Source organism: Rhopalosiphum padi, chromosome 3 (assembly GCF_020882245.1).
Source record: "Rhopalosiphum padi isolate XX-2018 chromosome 3, ASM2088224v1, whole genome shotgun sequence".
Classification (NCBI taxonomy): domain Eukaryota; kingdom Metazoa; phylum Arthropoda; class Insecta; order Hemiptera; family Aphididae; genus Rhopalosiphum; species Rhopalosiphum padi.
The window spans coordinates 31,170,095-31,188,625 of record NC_083599.1 but is presented as its reverse complement, the minus strand read 5'-3'; positions in this window follow the sequence as shown (position 1 = coordinate 31,188,625).

Below are 18,531 nucleotides of genomic sequence, written 5' to 3'. Positions count from 1 at the left end.
CAATAGCGTTTATCTATGTCTAGCGCAACGAGATCTAAGCATCCGAGTAATTGTTATAACTATAATTTAATTGTATAGAGTTATTAATTAGAACACACGTATAGTAATTATATATAGTATAATCATTTAGACCGTAACCAATTATTAAGATCAGAGTATTAAGTGTTTCATAACACGAATCACATTCGGGTGGCTATTATTAGCATTAAAGTAGAATTTAAATAAAAGCGCATGATGGCCACGGGTGTAAACATTTATTCTTATTTATAATCTCAGATAACCTATAGTTAAATTCTTAAGTTAACTAACATATATTAGAAGTACATATTATAGTCTCTATTATACTATAATTAATAACAATCAACATTTACATAAACGTTGTTCGAATTACTTCCACGACATAAAAATATAATATATACATTAAATTACGTGATGCACATAATATGTATCGTAGTGACAACTAACATTGACCTAAAAATCATAAAGACATCTCTCCGTGTCACGCCACACCGATATACTTCACGGATATTATCCTTAAATCTTAACTCTCTGCATTCGTTTTACTCCAAATGACAACCGACTAGAGCTTGTACTTTTAAAACCATCATCATATTTTATTTTTATTTTTATTCTACTGCAGAAGCTGAAAATAATATAGGTAATATGTGAAATATTTGTATATTTAGTAATGATGGCCCCGGAAAGCCAAAATTCTTTATACGCCATTATGTGGATCTGCCGGTACTTGATCAAACCGTAATTTTGACTGAATAACGTATCGCACACGTCACGTAGAAACGATTTCTCTCCTATGTGCGTCCACCGGTGTGAACTATCAGCCAGGAGTTACCGATAAAACTCATCTAGTTGCACGATGCAATGGTGAGGTTACTCCCTGTACGTATATCCACTGGCGTATCGTAAAATAGCTGTTTTGATGGGATGACTTATCGGTTGTCACACATATCACATAGTTATAAAATTAAAAAATTGAATTTTTTTTAAAGTTTGATTTTACTTATATTCATGTAGATGACTAGCATATTTTTGTTATTCACGCTATGCTGAGGTCACTAGACAATTTTAGCTTATGGCCATTTAGGATTTATTTTTATCAACAGGTTTTTTAGAGAGTTATTTAGTTTTGCTAACATTCAAACGTATAACTCATTATCAATTAAAAATAAAATTATAAATCGAAAGAGTTTATAAGATATTATGACTAATACTAAAATATCTGGTCATTCACTACTAAATAATATGAATTTATTTTATTCGTGACAATTTAACCGGTTTAGTGAATTAAAATATCCCTTGATAATAAATATATTTAATGAAAAAAAATGCAAAACTATACTTGACTATAGTTGTGTCTTACAATGAATAGTAGTAAGATCAAATATAGACTACAATAAAATCATTATTTGTGTATATTTAATATTTCTATGTATATATTATACTATTTATACCGTCTACCTTATTAAATATAATAAAATAATATGATATTCTAATATGAGTATAATACTCGAGGTTGAACAATTCTTGGATACATGTAAGAGATGATTACTATTAAGTAAGGCTCTACAAGTTTTAATACCATTTTCCGCTTCATATTTCTGCAAAAAAGCTTTTTCTGGTTTAGTGCATAATGGAAATAAATACAGTAACTAACTGCTTGCAAAATATAAATTCAGAGCTGTGGTTGAAAATATCGTATATCAAGTCTGAAATATCAAAACTTGTGACAGAAATGCAACACCGGCGATCTCATTAATTATTTTTTTTAATTTTTTCAATTTTTTATATTTATACTACGCCAACCAATTTATTAATTAATTATTTAATTTTGTTGTATCATTTATTAGTTTATAATAATAAAGAATTAAAAAACTTTTGTGAAAAAAAAATATCACATATTATTTATTATTAAAATAAATGAACAATTTAATAATTGAAATAATATTTGTTAAGTCATAAGTCTGGTGTTAGTGACTTATAAAATTGTATTGTGTATATTTAATAATAATAAACGAAGTGACCAAAAATTCAAGCACCACTGTTAAAAATATTATTAAAATTAAAATTAAATAACTAAAACCATTAAGTTTCCAATTTTGTTAATTGCATTTTTGTTATGTTATAAGTTAATACTACTTAGTATAAATTATAGATCGATGTAAATAGGTTCGTGAAATAATAAATTAAAAACTAAAATAATTATTTTGAAACTATTAATGTTCATTTAAAATAGTAATATGTGTAGTGGTGAAAAGTTTCAAGTCACTACGATTAATATCCTTTGAATTACAGTAAAATAACTAAAATCGTTAATTTTTGTTTAAATATCCAATTGTTCAAAATGTTAAAATAAAATTCCTTAAAGAAATAGACTTGTGTATTATCGCATTTTTGATTTTGTACAATAATTACAGTTTATGAAGAAACTTAATAAATTTTTGATCTTTTTGGTAGAGCACATCTTATACATTTTTATAATTTTATAGTTTATAGGGAAAAAAAATTAAAAAATTAATCGCGAAATGAACTTATCCTAATACTAATTATTAATTTGTCATTAATAATAGTAAAGTAAATCACTTGAATTTCTATATCAAAAAACATATCATGAAAAATACTATTGTTGGTGATTTAGGCTGATAGACCATCTCTGCTCAGCATTGTTTTTTGTGTTCAATGATATATCATTGAATTAAAAATTAACAGATCCATTAGCACATCCATTCGACACCTACTGTGGATCAGAGTGGTTCCCACTTACCTACTTTTTTTTAATTGTTTTAATATTAATACATATATATTCTATCCTCGTTATTAATAATCTAATTTTCCTCACATTACGTCATTATGTTGTATTATTTATGTATTTTTAGTACAAGTTTATTAAAAACATTACTTAATAAAAGTTTTTATATTTTTTTTCATATAAAAAAAGTAAATATTTAAAAAACAAATACGAACAATGAATACAAAAAAATAGATTCGTTTTTAAAAATAAAATATTAAAAAATATTTAAATTAGTATATTAAAAAATCATTGTATTTTTCAAAACCCGACACACACAAACAAATGTCGGGTCAAATGTTGTGTAGGTTAAGTCGGTGTACAATTTACACGTGAGTATAACATAATCGTATTATGCCTCTCGAATATGTTTTTTCAAACGAAACACGGTTTGTAGACTTTCAAAGCGACTAGACAGTGACAAACACACATATCGCATACGTAAGTAAATATTGAATACCTGTTCGGGCTACACGGCCGCAGACGTATTATAATTATTATTATACACTCGCACGGATGCTATTTATCTGACGAACAGCACACGACTAGAAGTCTAGAACATCATCGCCATAATATCTAATAATAATAGTAATACATTAATACCGAATTCGCCGACACAACAGTGTATATTATTATTATTATTATTAGTAGTAGTATCGTCGTCGTCGTCGTCATCGTCATCATCATCATCATCATCATCATCATCATCATCATCATCGTCGTCGTCGTCAGAGCCAGCCGGGGATATCGTCTTTGAGCCGCCGTCGTTATGTTTTAACGACGACGTGTCATACCTGCGACGACTCGTTAATAACAAATTGTTAATTATTGTTGTTATCCTTTCCTGCCCCGGGCTCGCGGGCTTGACAGCAATGTTATGGTTATACCTACAATAATAATAATAATAATAATAATAATAACAATATGTATATAGTATATCGCGCGACCGGTCGGCGGTGCGTACTGTATATACAATAGCATAACAAGCCTACCGATTATATTGTATTTATATAGGTACTTTATAATATACCTACTAAATAATTAATAACAATATAGAATGTGCGCTCAATAATATCGGTTGGCTAGTCAAAGTATGATTAAGTATGACGCGTCATAAGAGGACTCGACAAACGCGTACGCGTTGCCTAGGTATGGGCGAGATACCTGAATACAATAATTACATAGAGAAAACGTCTATATAGAGTATATCGAATATAGATACAATGTAAGTACTAAATAGGTACTCATTTTTTTACCATTAAACGTGCAGTATATAGATACTAAAATACTGTATCTCGTAAAGTACATGATGGTATATTTGTTTTATATAATTAGTTCGATATGTAAACTTTTTTATACGAGATATAGAACGACTTGAACATTATTTATTTATTTATTTATTTATTATTTATTATAGTTTATATCAGTGATGTATGTGTACCTGCAGCTAATACTACACTATAAAGAATTAAGTTGCAATAATATATATTTGTTAGAAATTCATGTAATATGTCTAGAAACCTACATTTACATTCAATAATAATAGAAATATTTCCTTTACAAATTCAAAAATATTTTTACTGTTCACTAAAAACTTAAGACTTCTTTTTAAATTTATTTTAAAATTAAATTTGTGATTTCAACAATCAGCTATGGAAATACACGAGGTATATTTAAAATTTAAGTTGAATAAATTATGATTATTAACATTTTTATTTTAATTCCAACCAAACCCTAATTTAATTTGTATCTAGTATTTTGACTTAAAAATAATAATAATAATAATAATAATAATAAAGATGCAACATACACCAAAGAAAAAATATCTAGGTGCAATATTTTACTAAAATTCACGATTAAAAATGCAAAAGATACAGAATAAGGAATACGTTATACGTACAAAATATGTTTCTAAGCTACTGCCAAGTCCTGTGTTTTTTATCCGGCTTAAAAACCTACAATATAGGTACCTACATGAAATGTTCGCCCAGAAAAATAAATGATGTGTTATAAACTTATAACATTATAAGCTTTAAAATTAGTGAGTTGCCCTATTACTACATTTAAACGTTGAAATATTTCCTACGTTTGAACATCAAATTCTTCGATGGTATTTTAATGTTTAAGCTAATAATGATCGTTTTTAAATATTTTATTAATTAATAACTTGCTTGAAAATCGAAGGATTTACCCATATACAAACGTATAAGCACACACTATTAATGTCCTAATATTTAAACGTTTTTAAAATATTATCTTAAAAACAGCAATAAAAAATCGGTTCTGCCAAACGAAAATTTACCATGCTGTATACCTAAGTTTGTAAATGCACGTAACATTCTCTTAATAATATTATAAAATGTGTTACATATACATCGAACGCGTATGGTGACACTCGTGTGTGGCTGTGTTACGACCGGTTAAGTGCCCTCGTTGGTGAGGGTGTGTTTAACACGCGTCGTACACGTCATAGCGTTTCAGTTGTTGTGTTGTATTAAGAGAGGAATTACTGCGTAAAGGGTAGGTATTTATCGGTATGTGGTAATACGACGACGACGGTCACGGCCGTCAATCGACCGACGTTGCACGGCGTGCCACAGTTCACGAGTCATCGAGGATACTATTATTATTAGTGTTAATTATATGTACGCCTCCTAATAGTAAGGAACCGAATGATTTGGACGCCCACTCGACACGTGGCAATTACCTACGTTTTAATGCGTTGTTTTTAAAGCGAAACTTGCGTAACAGTTCCTACGACGGCGACTGCGGAAAATAATAAAATGAAAAATACTCTGCCCACGCGGCGCACTAAAAAATGCGTATTATATAATAATATAGGTATTATACAGGTAACCGTACGCGAACCCCTTCCGGTGAAGTGCGGATCTCTCTGGATTATTGTTATAACCATCATACTAATATGTAGCTGCTTATTAATAATGATGATAATTATTATTATCGTCATTACAGCGCTGATGCGTCTAATACTATAATATGCAGTGATACTCACCGCCATCCGATATTTACAGTGTTATACGCACGTCGACGCCAGTTGCTTATTATAGTTGTCGGTTATTAATTATTTATTTTTTTTTTTTTTTTTTAAACACATCCACCGGGCACCGTTTTACTGGAAATGCCCGAAACCATATTAATATATAATATATACGTATCTAGGCTGCACCTAGATCTTGGAGCTACGTAACTATACCTTATAGTGGAACACTGATGCAGAGCACGAGTGGTGAAATTATAACTTGTCACATCTGCAGTACCACGGAATTTCTTTTTATACCCAACGTTAATATTCTTACATTTTGTGTTTGTTGATCTACCCACGGTTACATATTGATAATCATAATTTTTTATAAAGTACATTCTTTGATCTTTTGAAATCAAATTGTAGTGAAGTTTGAAATTTAAACCTCGAGATTGGGCGTCTATTATTCATACTAATGGATTAATGTTGTTTAAATACAGTTTTAATAATATTGTAAATATTTCTCAAAAGTATGTGAGGAAATGTGCCGTAATGTAATATGATATTACAAACTATAATATTCGTATGAGCAAATGGTTTAAACAATTTATGATTGTCAATCGTCAATATGTTTTTCATAATCATTGTCACTTAAAAAAAAAAAAAAAATGTTACACCTAACAGCTGCTTAAATGATCACATATAATAACTAATGAATCATGAATTAACTCGTAACACCAGACTATTGTTATTATCAACGTGATTTTTGTTCGTGACTTTACAATAGATTGAAATTAAATAATAGGTGCACTGGCTGTGACCATAAAGATAATAATATTAATAATAACTAATTAACTAAATTCATTACTTCATACCGTGTTTAAATTTTTACACTACTTGGAGAGCAAGTACATACATTATCTATATGGTTTGATAACCGAGACTTATAATTAGTGAAAAATTAGCACGGAGCACAACGTAAATGAATTATATTCAAATTTGTTTCCATAATAAATAATCGGTATAATAGTAATGTAGCTTCTGCTGCCTTCATATCTGTAGTGCTCACTATTTTATTTAAAAAGCAAATTTAGCTGAAATATTATAACGAATCATTAAACAATGTATGGTACAAGTGGTACGATTATATGATTTATTGATGATGAAAGGATTATTGAAATAGTTATAATTATCAATAGCGAATACAATAATTTAGCTGTTTATTATTTATTTATATATAGAATGTGTTTCGGTGTTCCGTATAAAAAAAAAACAGCAGTGTAAAGCATTCAGTTGCCATTGAGTTGATAAGAAAAAAAAGTCCAAAACATCGTTTGTTAAATTGTATGTATTTGCATCATTTCTCATCATAACTTTAAAATATTACTTGTTGCTAAAAGAGATATTAAATTAACAATCAGTTCATGATCTACAAAAAAAATTCTTTTCATTGATTTTACCTTAAAACTAAAAAAAAAAAAACTATGAATTGGAGATAAGAAAGTAAATAAAAATTTAAATACCATACACTTTTGTATTTTATTTCTTTTAATGCTATACAAATCATCTTGAAATTTATTGCATATACCTATTTTATTTAGAATGAAACTGAAATATATGCATATTTACTTTTTTTATTTTTTTTTTTTTATTTTAAGTAAGTTATATTATAATTAAATTGACTAAGCTAACATAATTACTATACAAAATAACCTAAATTAATTAAAAACTGCTAATTTGTATTTATTTATAAAATATTATTTCATAATTCTTTACTTTAACAAGTCCATATAACTCAAAATTGAATACTTTATAATGGCATAGCTATATGTATTATTAAAAAAAAATTACCCATTTAAAGCATATAAAATTATTTACATCGTTTATAATAAATTTTAAATAATACAAAACAAAAAAATTATTACTAACGATATTGAATTTTGGGGAATTAAATTTTTTATTCTAAAACAAACTTTCATTGGTATAATAGATGTTTGAAATATTTTATAGTTTGATTTTGTTATTAGTTTTAAATGATCTTTATAAACTTCATTTCAATTATAAATACACAATACAGTATGTATTTACATTTTATAAATAATTTTTATTCTCTGATTAGGTAACCATAAATTAATAAATCAATAATAAATAAAATTTTAAAAAATAATCATAAAAAACTGTTGTATTGATATTTCCTTCTAACAGAACTAATAATGAATCATGATATCTATTACTTTGTTATAAACTTTCTGTCACTATTTATTTATAACGATATTTTCCCCTTAGTATATTTTTTTATTTCTGGTAGCATTAATGTAGCAATCATTCGCTTGTCGTCAAAATACAAATAAATAATGTAAAATAAAATATTTAAATGCCACTTTAATTTCTTAGAATTATTAATTGAAATGGAAAAACACGATTATCTTTTTAATTCTCAAGAAGATTTGATAGATTTTCAATTTAAATCACAAATATCATATAGTAATTTAATTAAATGTCTATGTTTAATAATAAATTAATATATTATAAAAAATAATAATGTATTTATGAGATAAAAATAACATAAAAAATATTTACTTTAGAAATTAAAATTCAAATGAAAACTTTGTTCACTTTTTGATACCGAGTTATTATATAATATTATAATTTATAATATATTCGTTAAATTTCACACAGTTCATATAGTTAAAAGAAAATACGGTTTTTACGTGATTTATAATTCTCCTTACACCGTAAGTGCTTTATCCGCTTAGTAAATGTTGCTCATCATAGTAGTCAGTTTGTCTTAATTAAGAACTATAATATTATAACCTATGTATTAATTTACACAGCAGTTGCTCGAGATTTTGCAAAATATATAGTAGTAATCACAAAAACAGTAAAACTCCAGAGGGAGTGTGTAAGTATAATTAACGTATACCTAAAACTAAAATATTATAAACAAAAATAACGCCCGACTGAAAAAGAGCACATTAATGATGGTTACTTAAGAACTAAATTAATAGATACATATCTAGTACAATTTTTGATAAGCTAATCTTGAATTTAAATAATAAATCTGTAAATTAGCCTTCAAATTATATTGAAATACATCTCAAAATAATATATTCATAAAATGAATGAAATTCACCGTGAACCACGAATTAAATCATAAGTCCCATAAACCACATTATTGTTACCCAGTAACGAATTTCAAAATTATAAAAGTGTTTCTTGCAATAAATATTATATCCAAAATATTGGGTATAAAACAATAGAGTATAAAAATTAACTTTGACAGTACATTATATTTAACAGAAATTTAAAATCTTTGAATAGTAATGACAAAATAATATTATAGGAGATATTAAAACAAACAAAAAATCGTCTATCAATATAGTGTCAAATTATGCATTTTTTTTTTGTATTATAGTACCATTCACACGCTATTCGCATAATAAGTTATTTAAACATAAAATAAACTAATATTAGTTTAGTGTATTCAAATATGTTTACATACAATTGCGAGGAATGAGAAAAGCTACTATCAAAATTATACTTTTCTCGGTATAGGTACTTTAAGGATAATAAAATATTTATGATAACACGGCGTTATAGATAGACAAATTAAGTACACCATTATTTTTTTTTAAACAATTTATAAAAAAAAAAATAAAATAACAATGAATAAGGACATGTTTTAATACTTTTAAATTGCCATACAAATTGCCGAGGGTAGCTATAAGAAACTTATGTTAAATTTACAAGCCTTAAGTGTTACAACTGAATATTTTTAAATATAAAACTGTAAAATAATATTCATATTATGTATGTGATTTTGATCAATTTTCTCAGAATATAAACTTTTTACATTTATAAAAATAACTTTGTCCGCGTGCTTCCAATATTTTATAATATAAATTATGAATTTAAATATATTTTTTTGTGTATAACTGTAATCTTTTTTTAGTTTCTGATAATGAAGTGGATCTATTTGAAGTGTATTATTTCGAGGTAGTAATTCTAACGTAAAATATGACGTATGATCAAAAACTCACAACATATTGAAAGTATAGTAATAAATAATAAACACATTCATAAGCATTTCAAGTCACAATATTGACTAAATTCATAAATTGATAATTAGCAAATTATTTTGTTGTAAACAATTCATAACATTTTTATTTCTATACGTAAGATTTGAAAATTTAAGAAAAAGTGTTTTACAAGTTTTTCAACCTATCTATAATATACAATTATACAAAAAAAGTAAATTGACCTTTTATGAACATTTGAATTGCTTTTTGTTGTAATTAAAAAATATTAAATATACATAGTCATAACTCATAATTCATATTTATAAGCATTTGAAGTTTAAATATTTACAAAAGTTTACAAATTATTATTATCAAAAATAAACTCAATATAAATAGATTAAATATTTCATAAATGTTATCTTATAGGTAAAGCTCTGATTTTATAGCCTTATACGAACAATACAACATAAAACATGTTCGAATAAAGTTATAAATATCCATGAAAAAAAAATGATAATTATTTAAAAAAAATAATGAATACGCAAAAAGAATCTTTTGTATAAATACAGAAAAATAAATTTTAACCTAGGCAATATTTAAAATATGGTAGAAAATGGGTGGGTCTATGAAATTGTATTAAACTGAAAAACTTATTTAAAAATGCTGTGAAATAAATGTCAATGATGTACAACTTTATTAACGAATAAACGATCAATATATTTACAATAAGTTGGGTCGTTAACTTATCAACGATAAGATTGTATTTTGCATATTAGTGCAATCGATTTTTAATTATAGTTGTCTGAAAGTAATTTATTATTAAATTATAAGATAAACGTGATAATCATGAAATTTAGTTATATTTTAGTAAAAAAAAATCTGACATTGTATGTTTAAATTTAATGAAATTAGAACATTTAGAAAATTAGAAAATTTTTAAAAATAAAAGTTATTTTGTAGTAGTTCAAAAAATATTATTTACAGAATTATAAAGGTTATATTATTTCTAAAGTGATAGAGTAAATATTGTTTGTTAAACTAAATAAAATGTTAACAATATTTAAATATTTTTAATATTATTTAGAAAATAATATAAACGTTTTGTATAGGATTTAATTGCGATTTTATATATAACCAATTGCCTTGTTTAATCATTAAAATTAAATCGTTGCTTATTAATCTGTCTCTGACAGACCGTTTCAGTCATCAGAGATTGACAACGTTTTATAGTCACTACTACGTAACAGCATCAAACATAGAATGGATAATCGAGAAAATAAATACCTATTTTGGTGACAACCTATAGGTGTTTTTGAACTCAATACAAGCGTAAAACATAAATGATGAACAAATGAAAGCCATAGAGATCAGCAGTCAGTTGAATATTGATAAAATATGCGGAGACAAATAATTATACTACACGACCTAATCGATGAAGCTCGAAAACTACGATAAACAGAAGAACGTCAAAAAAACTGTTACCAAATGGTCATAATATCCGGGCAAATCGTCTAGGAGAGAACGAATAGCTATAAACAGAACCAGAATTGGCCACTCCCATCTCACACATTCCTATTTAATAACTAAGGAACCAGGCCCATCGTGCGATATATACAAAACTTCCCTAACAATTGCACACGTAATTATCCACTGGCCCAAATACTCAACTGAACGTCGACTCCTCAACAACAACCCTTCAACACTTGAAAAACATCTCGATCAAAACAACACCGCCAATATTTTTGAATTTTCCAAGTAGTTAGAAAAAAAAATTGCAATCATCGTATGTTTTTATTATAGTATATATATATATAAATGTTATCCTAGGCTAATTATCGTTGTTATTGGATGTTGGAAAATGAAAATAATACATTATACAACAATATATTACTATGAATTCGGCATACATACTTTAAAATCCTCTGTAAACAACTTAAATTATGTAATTTATTTATTATTTTATGATTTGTTTTAATTTTATTAACAAAGTAACGAATATAATTATTTAATGTGTTAGCAATTTCAAATAAGATAAGTCTTAAGAAATTTAATTCCAAAATAATTTAATAAATTTCTCATTTGACATTGTTCATTAATATTGTAATGTTATATTATAATCAGTAAGTTATTAACCAAGTACATTTATTGGTTCAAAGCACAATAATGTTTTTTTAAAAACATCAGTCACCCTTATTCTGAACACATATACATTTAAAATAACATTTTTGAGTGTTCACTATTTCTATTTCTTTGAATTTGAGTTCTTAGTAATTTCACTTTATTTCTACCATGAAATTTCTCACTGACTGTACTTAAGTGTTTTGTAGCCTCTCAACTGCTTTGTTTACCCTTTGATTTTTTTTTCAAGATTTTATTTTCACTATAATCAAATAATGTACACATTTAAAAATCAATATTTTTATTATTAACTTATAAATTTATAAAATTACATACGTAGAAATTTATTTCGTATATTAATATGATGGTGAATTTTAATTTTTAAATCCTAGTTTAAAAGTACATAATATTAGGTATGTGTTAGGAAAATTGACGGAACATTTAAATTTTGAATAACAATAAATTTAGTATATTATTATTATTATATACTTTCATATGTTTGATAAATTATTCAAATTATAAATAGCCATATTATTTGATTTTGTGATTAATAAAACTATTTTAATTTACTTGAAATAAAATATGATTTTTTTATTATTATTAAAAATATTGAATAGATTATTTATTATTTATTATAGTTTAATAACCAATATATTTAAAAAAAAACAGATATAATCGAAATTGAAGATCTCACTTTTACACATGTAAAAATACATAAATTGGTTAAAATATTAATAATCATAAATAAAAAATAATCTATTTATTAATATGTTTTATTATATTAAAGATTAAAAACAATCTAATGAAATTATGTTTAAATTTTTATTTTTTCGGTGAAGTTGAATGAAAATTAATTCTGAAATTGAGTTATGTCCTTTCAATACACAGTATAATTTTCAGAGTGTTATTAAAATATCAATATTGTATAATAACAAATAATATTATGTTTTTTAAAATTATTAACGAAATAATAAATTCGAATTATTAACTTTAAATGTAATTATCTAACTACTTTATTAGAAACTATGGTTAAACTCAAAATTAAAAATAACCAATTATTTAAAAAAAAAAAAAAATAGGAACAATAATACAGCTATATTTATCACGGAGAGCGGATAATAAACAGTGAAATACGGTAATGTGAATATTAGTAATCACTAGTTAATACTACGAGGGCTTCGGCGCTCCGCTAGTTTTAAAAATATCCTTTGTCTTGCTGTTATTTTTTATAGTATAGCCCATAAACGCTTTACCAGTGTTGATACTATTATTGTAAACGACGTATCTGAATGATTGCAAAAATCTACATTGTACAGCAATATACACTTACGTTTCTCGCGTCAGTGAGTAGTGGATTGTCACGATGGTCGGCGAGCGATGACTATTGCAGGTAAACTTATTTATATAAGTACAATTTACCGACAATCGGCATCGAGATTTCCGGTGACCATTCGTTTAGTCGCCGATCGAGCAATTTTAAGATTACGTCACACGTACACATATCACAATTTAAAACTGACGATATAGTGCAATAATATAGTATACTGATAAAAATTATACAATGATAACTGATGACCAGGGCTCAGGACTTAAAGCATTTGCTTATTTTTATGGATTGGCTTAAGGTGTATCAGAGTGCTATGGAAGTGTATGTCATGTTAAAACACGTTTAATTATGAAATTTGAAAGTGATTGTTTTGCTTTTTTCAACGATTTTTTAAAAATATGCTTATTTCCAGTTTTTCTGATTATTTTTGCTTTTTAAACCAGTTTTTAAAGGTCCCCTTCTCACCATTTGTGTCACTATCATGTGACCGTACTTTCCCTAATATAATATGTTGGACTCCTTTTAACTCATCCTGGAAAAAAAGACCTATCGTCGCCACTGTTTTTATGTTTATGATTAAAAAGACAAGAAAATCCCATGGCCCCAAGCGGCCCACGCATATAATATTATTATACAGTTGTTACAGGTTGTTATTATACATGTGTTTTAATAATAAATAGTATACAATACATATTATAATCAATTATATTATGTGATAAAATAAAAATTTAAGAAAAAGTTTTTAATGAAAAAATTATTAAATAAACAAAATTGTTAATGATCATTAATCAGCTTATTATGTAAGGTCTAATAGTCGATGTTACATGAATGTTCAGTAGTTATTATTATTGATTCTTTTGTTTACAAGATATTATTATTGTTGTTCTGTTTGTATTTGTTAAGCCCTCTCAAAATTCAATCATAGCCCCTCTCCCCCAAGTTTAAAACTCAAATTGCGCCTATGAATTTGAATACAAATATTAAACTATATGCCGTAGCCATAAAATTCCAATGTAAAATATCAATCGGAGTGGGATTGAATTTAGAGTTATATAACTCATTAGCGAGTGTGAGTTTGTGAATTACTAATTTTTTTTTTGTTTTTATTTACATACGGTACTCACACGGGATATAATAATAATTAATGTACTATAATGTCTATAATGCAATTAGATTAAATGTTCTCCAAAATAATAATTCAACTGGAAAATGTAAATTAAATTATAAATGATCAATAAGAAGTAGGTACAAAATAATAGTGGCGAACATCTGATTTAGTAGACGTAATCCGTATTTTGATGGGACTTTTAATGACCCAAGAAAGTTGTGTTTTGTGCACGGTTCATGATATTAATGAGAATAATACTGAATCAAGGACGTATTTTTTTTTTTTTAAGTTAATAGCTTAGTGCCTCCGTTTATAGCTCATTGTTATCTGCATAACTACAACAATATAAATTATAGTATATTTATTTATTATTTCATTGCCACCTAGCAAAATAATTACAATCTTTATTTATATAAGACAATATAAACCATTTTAAATCTACTTTGCATGCAATTCCATTTAATCTGAAATATATAATGATATATTTTTAAAATAATTATGCTGATGGCATCGAGTAAACTTTATTTCTATGTCAAACATTCACTAACAAGTCTTGTAACTTGGAAAATCCATATAAATTACCGAGATGGGAAAATATCAAAAATACATTTTCGTACTTGCAATATAATCAATCATTAAATGTTTCCAATAGAGAATCACGGAATTTTATAATTCAAAAGTTAAAATATAATTGTTCGATATTAAAACATTTGTCTAAAGTTTGCGGTATAAGTACATGTCATGTATCGTCATATATACTAGTGTCACGTTCAATTTTTTATTTATCCAATGTTTTTTTTTTATATAATTCATAACAATTGTATACCTTTAAAGCGTATTGAGAAATACTTTAAAGCTTACGGAAGCAACATTTTATGGAAAACTAAAGCTACAACTTAAAAAGCAAAAAAAAAAAAATAGTGATTTTAATTAAAAGTATAGGTTTAAAATGTATATTTATCTGGATACCTATATTGACGACTCCCATCACAACATATCTTTCTGTTTCTAAATCGACTCTGGTAAATTAATCTAGAACTATAAATTGTCACAAAACTAAACAAACTAAGATTCGTTATAAAAAACTTTGTAAGTAAATAATAAATTCATACATATAAAAATTATAATACACAAGAAGGATATAAACCAGTTAAAGGTCTTTACAGAAAACCACTAATTTCTTGTCATTTTTTTTAATCTAAAAACGCTTACTGCCGTTGTTTTGTGCGCATTTTTATTCCTGATTAAGATCCGCTTACTAATTAGTGATTACTTATATTTGTGAATACCAACTACCGTCCTTTATGAATTTATAAATTTAATTTATTTTAGCAACATAAATAACGATCTATACTTAAATAGACCTAAAATAATTATTATATTTTATCAAAGATATTTTTAAATATAAACTATTTTCATTGTTTTTACTTTATTCTTATAATAATAAATGGTATTCTAATTATTTAATATAAACGTAATAACATCATCAGTCACTGTCTCACGACTGGTTACACATTTTAATGATAAATTAGCAATTTCGTATAAAATTAGAAGTGAATTCCTAAAACTATCTTATTATTGCCATAAGTAATCATAAACATACAGTAATTTTATTAGATAATAATAAATATAATGTAAGTATATATTATGTCACTACGAATGTTTAAAATTTGTGAATGCTGACAATTACCAAATATTATATTAAAACTATCTTATTATTATTATATTATAAATTGGTGATTTTTGAAAAATTATAAAATAATATAGACATTTACCATAGTGGATATTTACATTCACATCAGGATTTTGGTTAATGTTGACATATACGGCATACGTATTCGCATATGCTATTATGGTACTATAATAGTTGAACATATAATATAAGATAGAAGAAACATAAATTTGATTAAATCACAAATTATTATTATTGTTATTAAATAATATTATACATATACAAATGGTATTAATGTTTAAATTATGATTGATTATTATACTATATATACAAAAAATTGTTATTTTTTTTTTTTAAAAGGGTGAAATTATTCTACTTATCACAACATGACAAACTGATTTGAATAATAACTGACTAATAAGTAATAGATATTTTATATTTAATAAATTATATATATATATATACAATATTTAATGAATTTTTTATTTTTATCAAAATTGTTTGTTGAAAAGGGTCCTCAAAGTTAATAATCCTCATGTCCACATGACATCTATTTTTCTAAATCAGGGCTTGATTAAATATGAAATACATCTATCTATTAGACACGGTGGTAGAAATCGCATGGAATACGAAGGAAATAAAAAAATTAACAACATAACTAGTGAAACAATAACGTAATATTTAAATGTTTTGTGAGTCATGTGTCAGAGAAAAGGATGTGTAGTGAAAAAAAGGATTTGTGGTTAAACCAATTATCTCTTCGGAAATAAATCGAGGTGTCAAATCTACCTTATTGATATGCAAGCACAAACAGAAGGAAACCGAGATAATTTGACAAAGTTTATCATGTTTAGGCCAATAGGTCATAAAAGTACCGAAACAGTTGATAATGTTTTATTGGATTTGGATATAATATATTATTTGCCCTTTTTGGGGCACCCACTATATTACAGAGTGACAACAAACGTGCATTTTTAAATAAAATAATACCTACACTTATTAATAGTAGTATGCGGAAGGGTTTAATAATAGTTCACGGTAAGCCAATTCCCGATTGAAAGAATAAACCAAGATGTTGAAGATATGCTTATATTGCAATAACATGGTTTTAAGATAATAAAACAAAAATATATACATATATATGGTGCAATGGTTTAAGATTGTTACGGTTAATAAAAAATCGTACTTGTCCCTGGGGTACAACCCATTTACCATATGAAACGATATTTGGTTTTATTTAACGCCTTCGTTACTTCCTGTGAGTATAATTGAAAAGGTAAAAACAAACGGAACTCGATATAAATGTTTTCAACAAATTATTTACAATATTATTTTCGTTAGTTAATTACCAACTGCAATTTTCTAGAATAATTGTTTAATTTTTTTTTTTTTTTTCTTGCGCTAACTTATAAGTTGCGAATAACTTTCTTTGATCATTATTGCTTTGAGGAACATTCCATTAATAGGTAATTATTAATTAATATTCATATTTCGTGATGGAATACTTACAAGTTATAACAAAGAAATATGCAAAGTGAAATATTATTCAGTTTAAGTGCCTATACTAAGGCTGCTGTATAATTTGATAACATGTAAGATGACTTTTGAAAATGTTTATCAATGACTGTAATAATTATTAATAGCACTATAATATTATATGGTTGTTTTTAATAAATATTATGGTATTCACAAAATGTGAAAATTTTTTATATCTATTTAGTAAAAATAATTACAAAAAGTGGCAATCTTGACGTATAATTTATTATTCTAAATTACCACTAGGTATATGGTATATCCATTATGATACCGCCGTATCGTTATTATTATTATTTTTTACCGAGTAAAACAACGTTTTAGTTATTATTACGGTATACACAGGAATTATTGCAAACCATTATTTTTTTTGAATTATTACTATTCTAGCTTATTTCTATATTTAGTTTGAAGTTGTTACAAGCTTATGACGTCCACGGCAAAACAACTAACACATTGACTGATACCACTCTTTATGGTGTATACAACAACAATAATACTCATACAACTGATCGAATAAAAAGTTGATCAGATGCTGATCGAATGGTTAGTTACATTTTGTTGATAACTTTTCTCCAATAGTTTAATGACGGCACAATCCATTAGTTTATCTAAAAGTAAGTTGGTTAAAATTTCACTCGGATGTACTTTGTTCAAATTTGTCAAATAATGTAAAATGTAAACAATATCAAAAAATATTTTTAATTCAAATTTCGATAACATGAAGTCTGAGGGTTAGAAACCAATGGTAGAAGTTATCAGACGATAAAATAACATTAAGCCTCAAACGGGTGTGACTCACAAACTATTTATTTGCGCAAAATATTTTAATTACTATCATTTAAAACATATATAATTGGGTTTTGAAAAAAAAAAATATATAGTCGGACGCAGTAACCAAACCGTGATTGTCTGCTTTATTCGATAGTTGCAAAAACAACGAAATAGAAAACAAAGTACTTACAGTA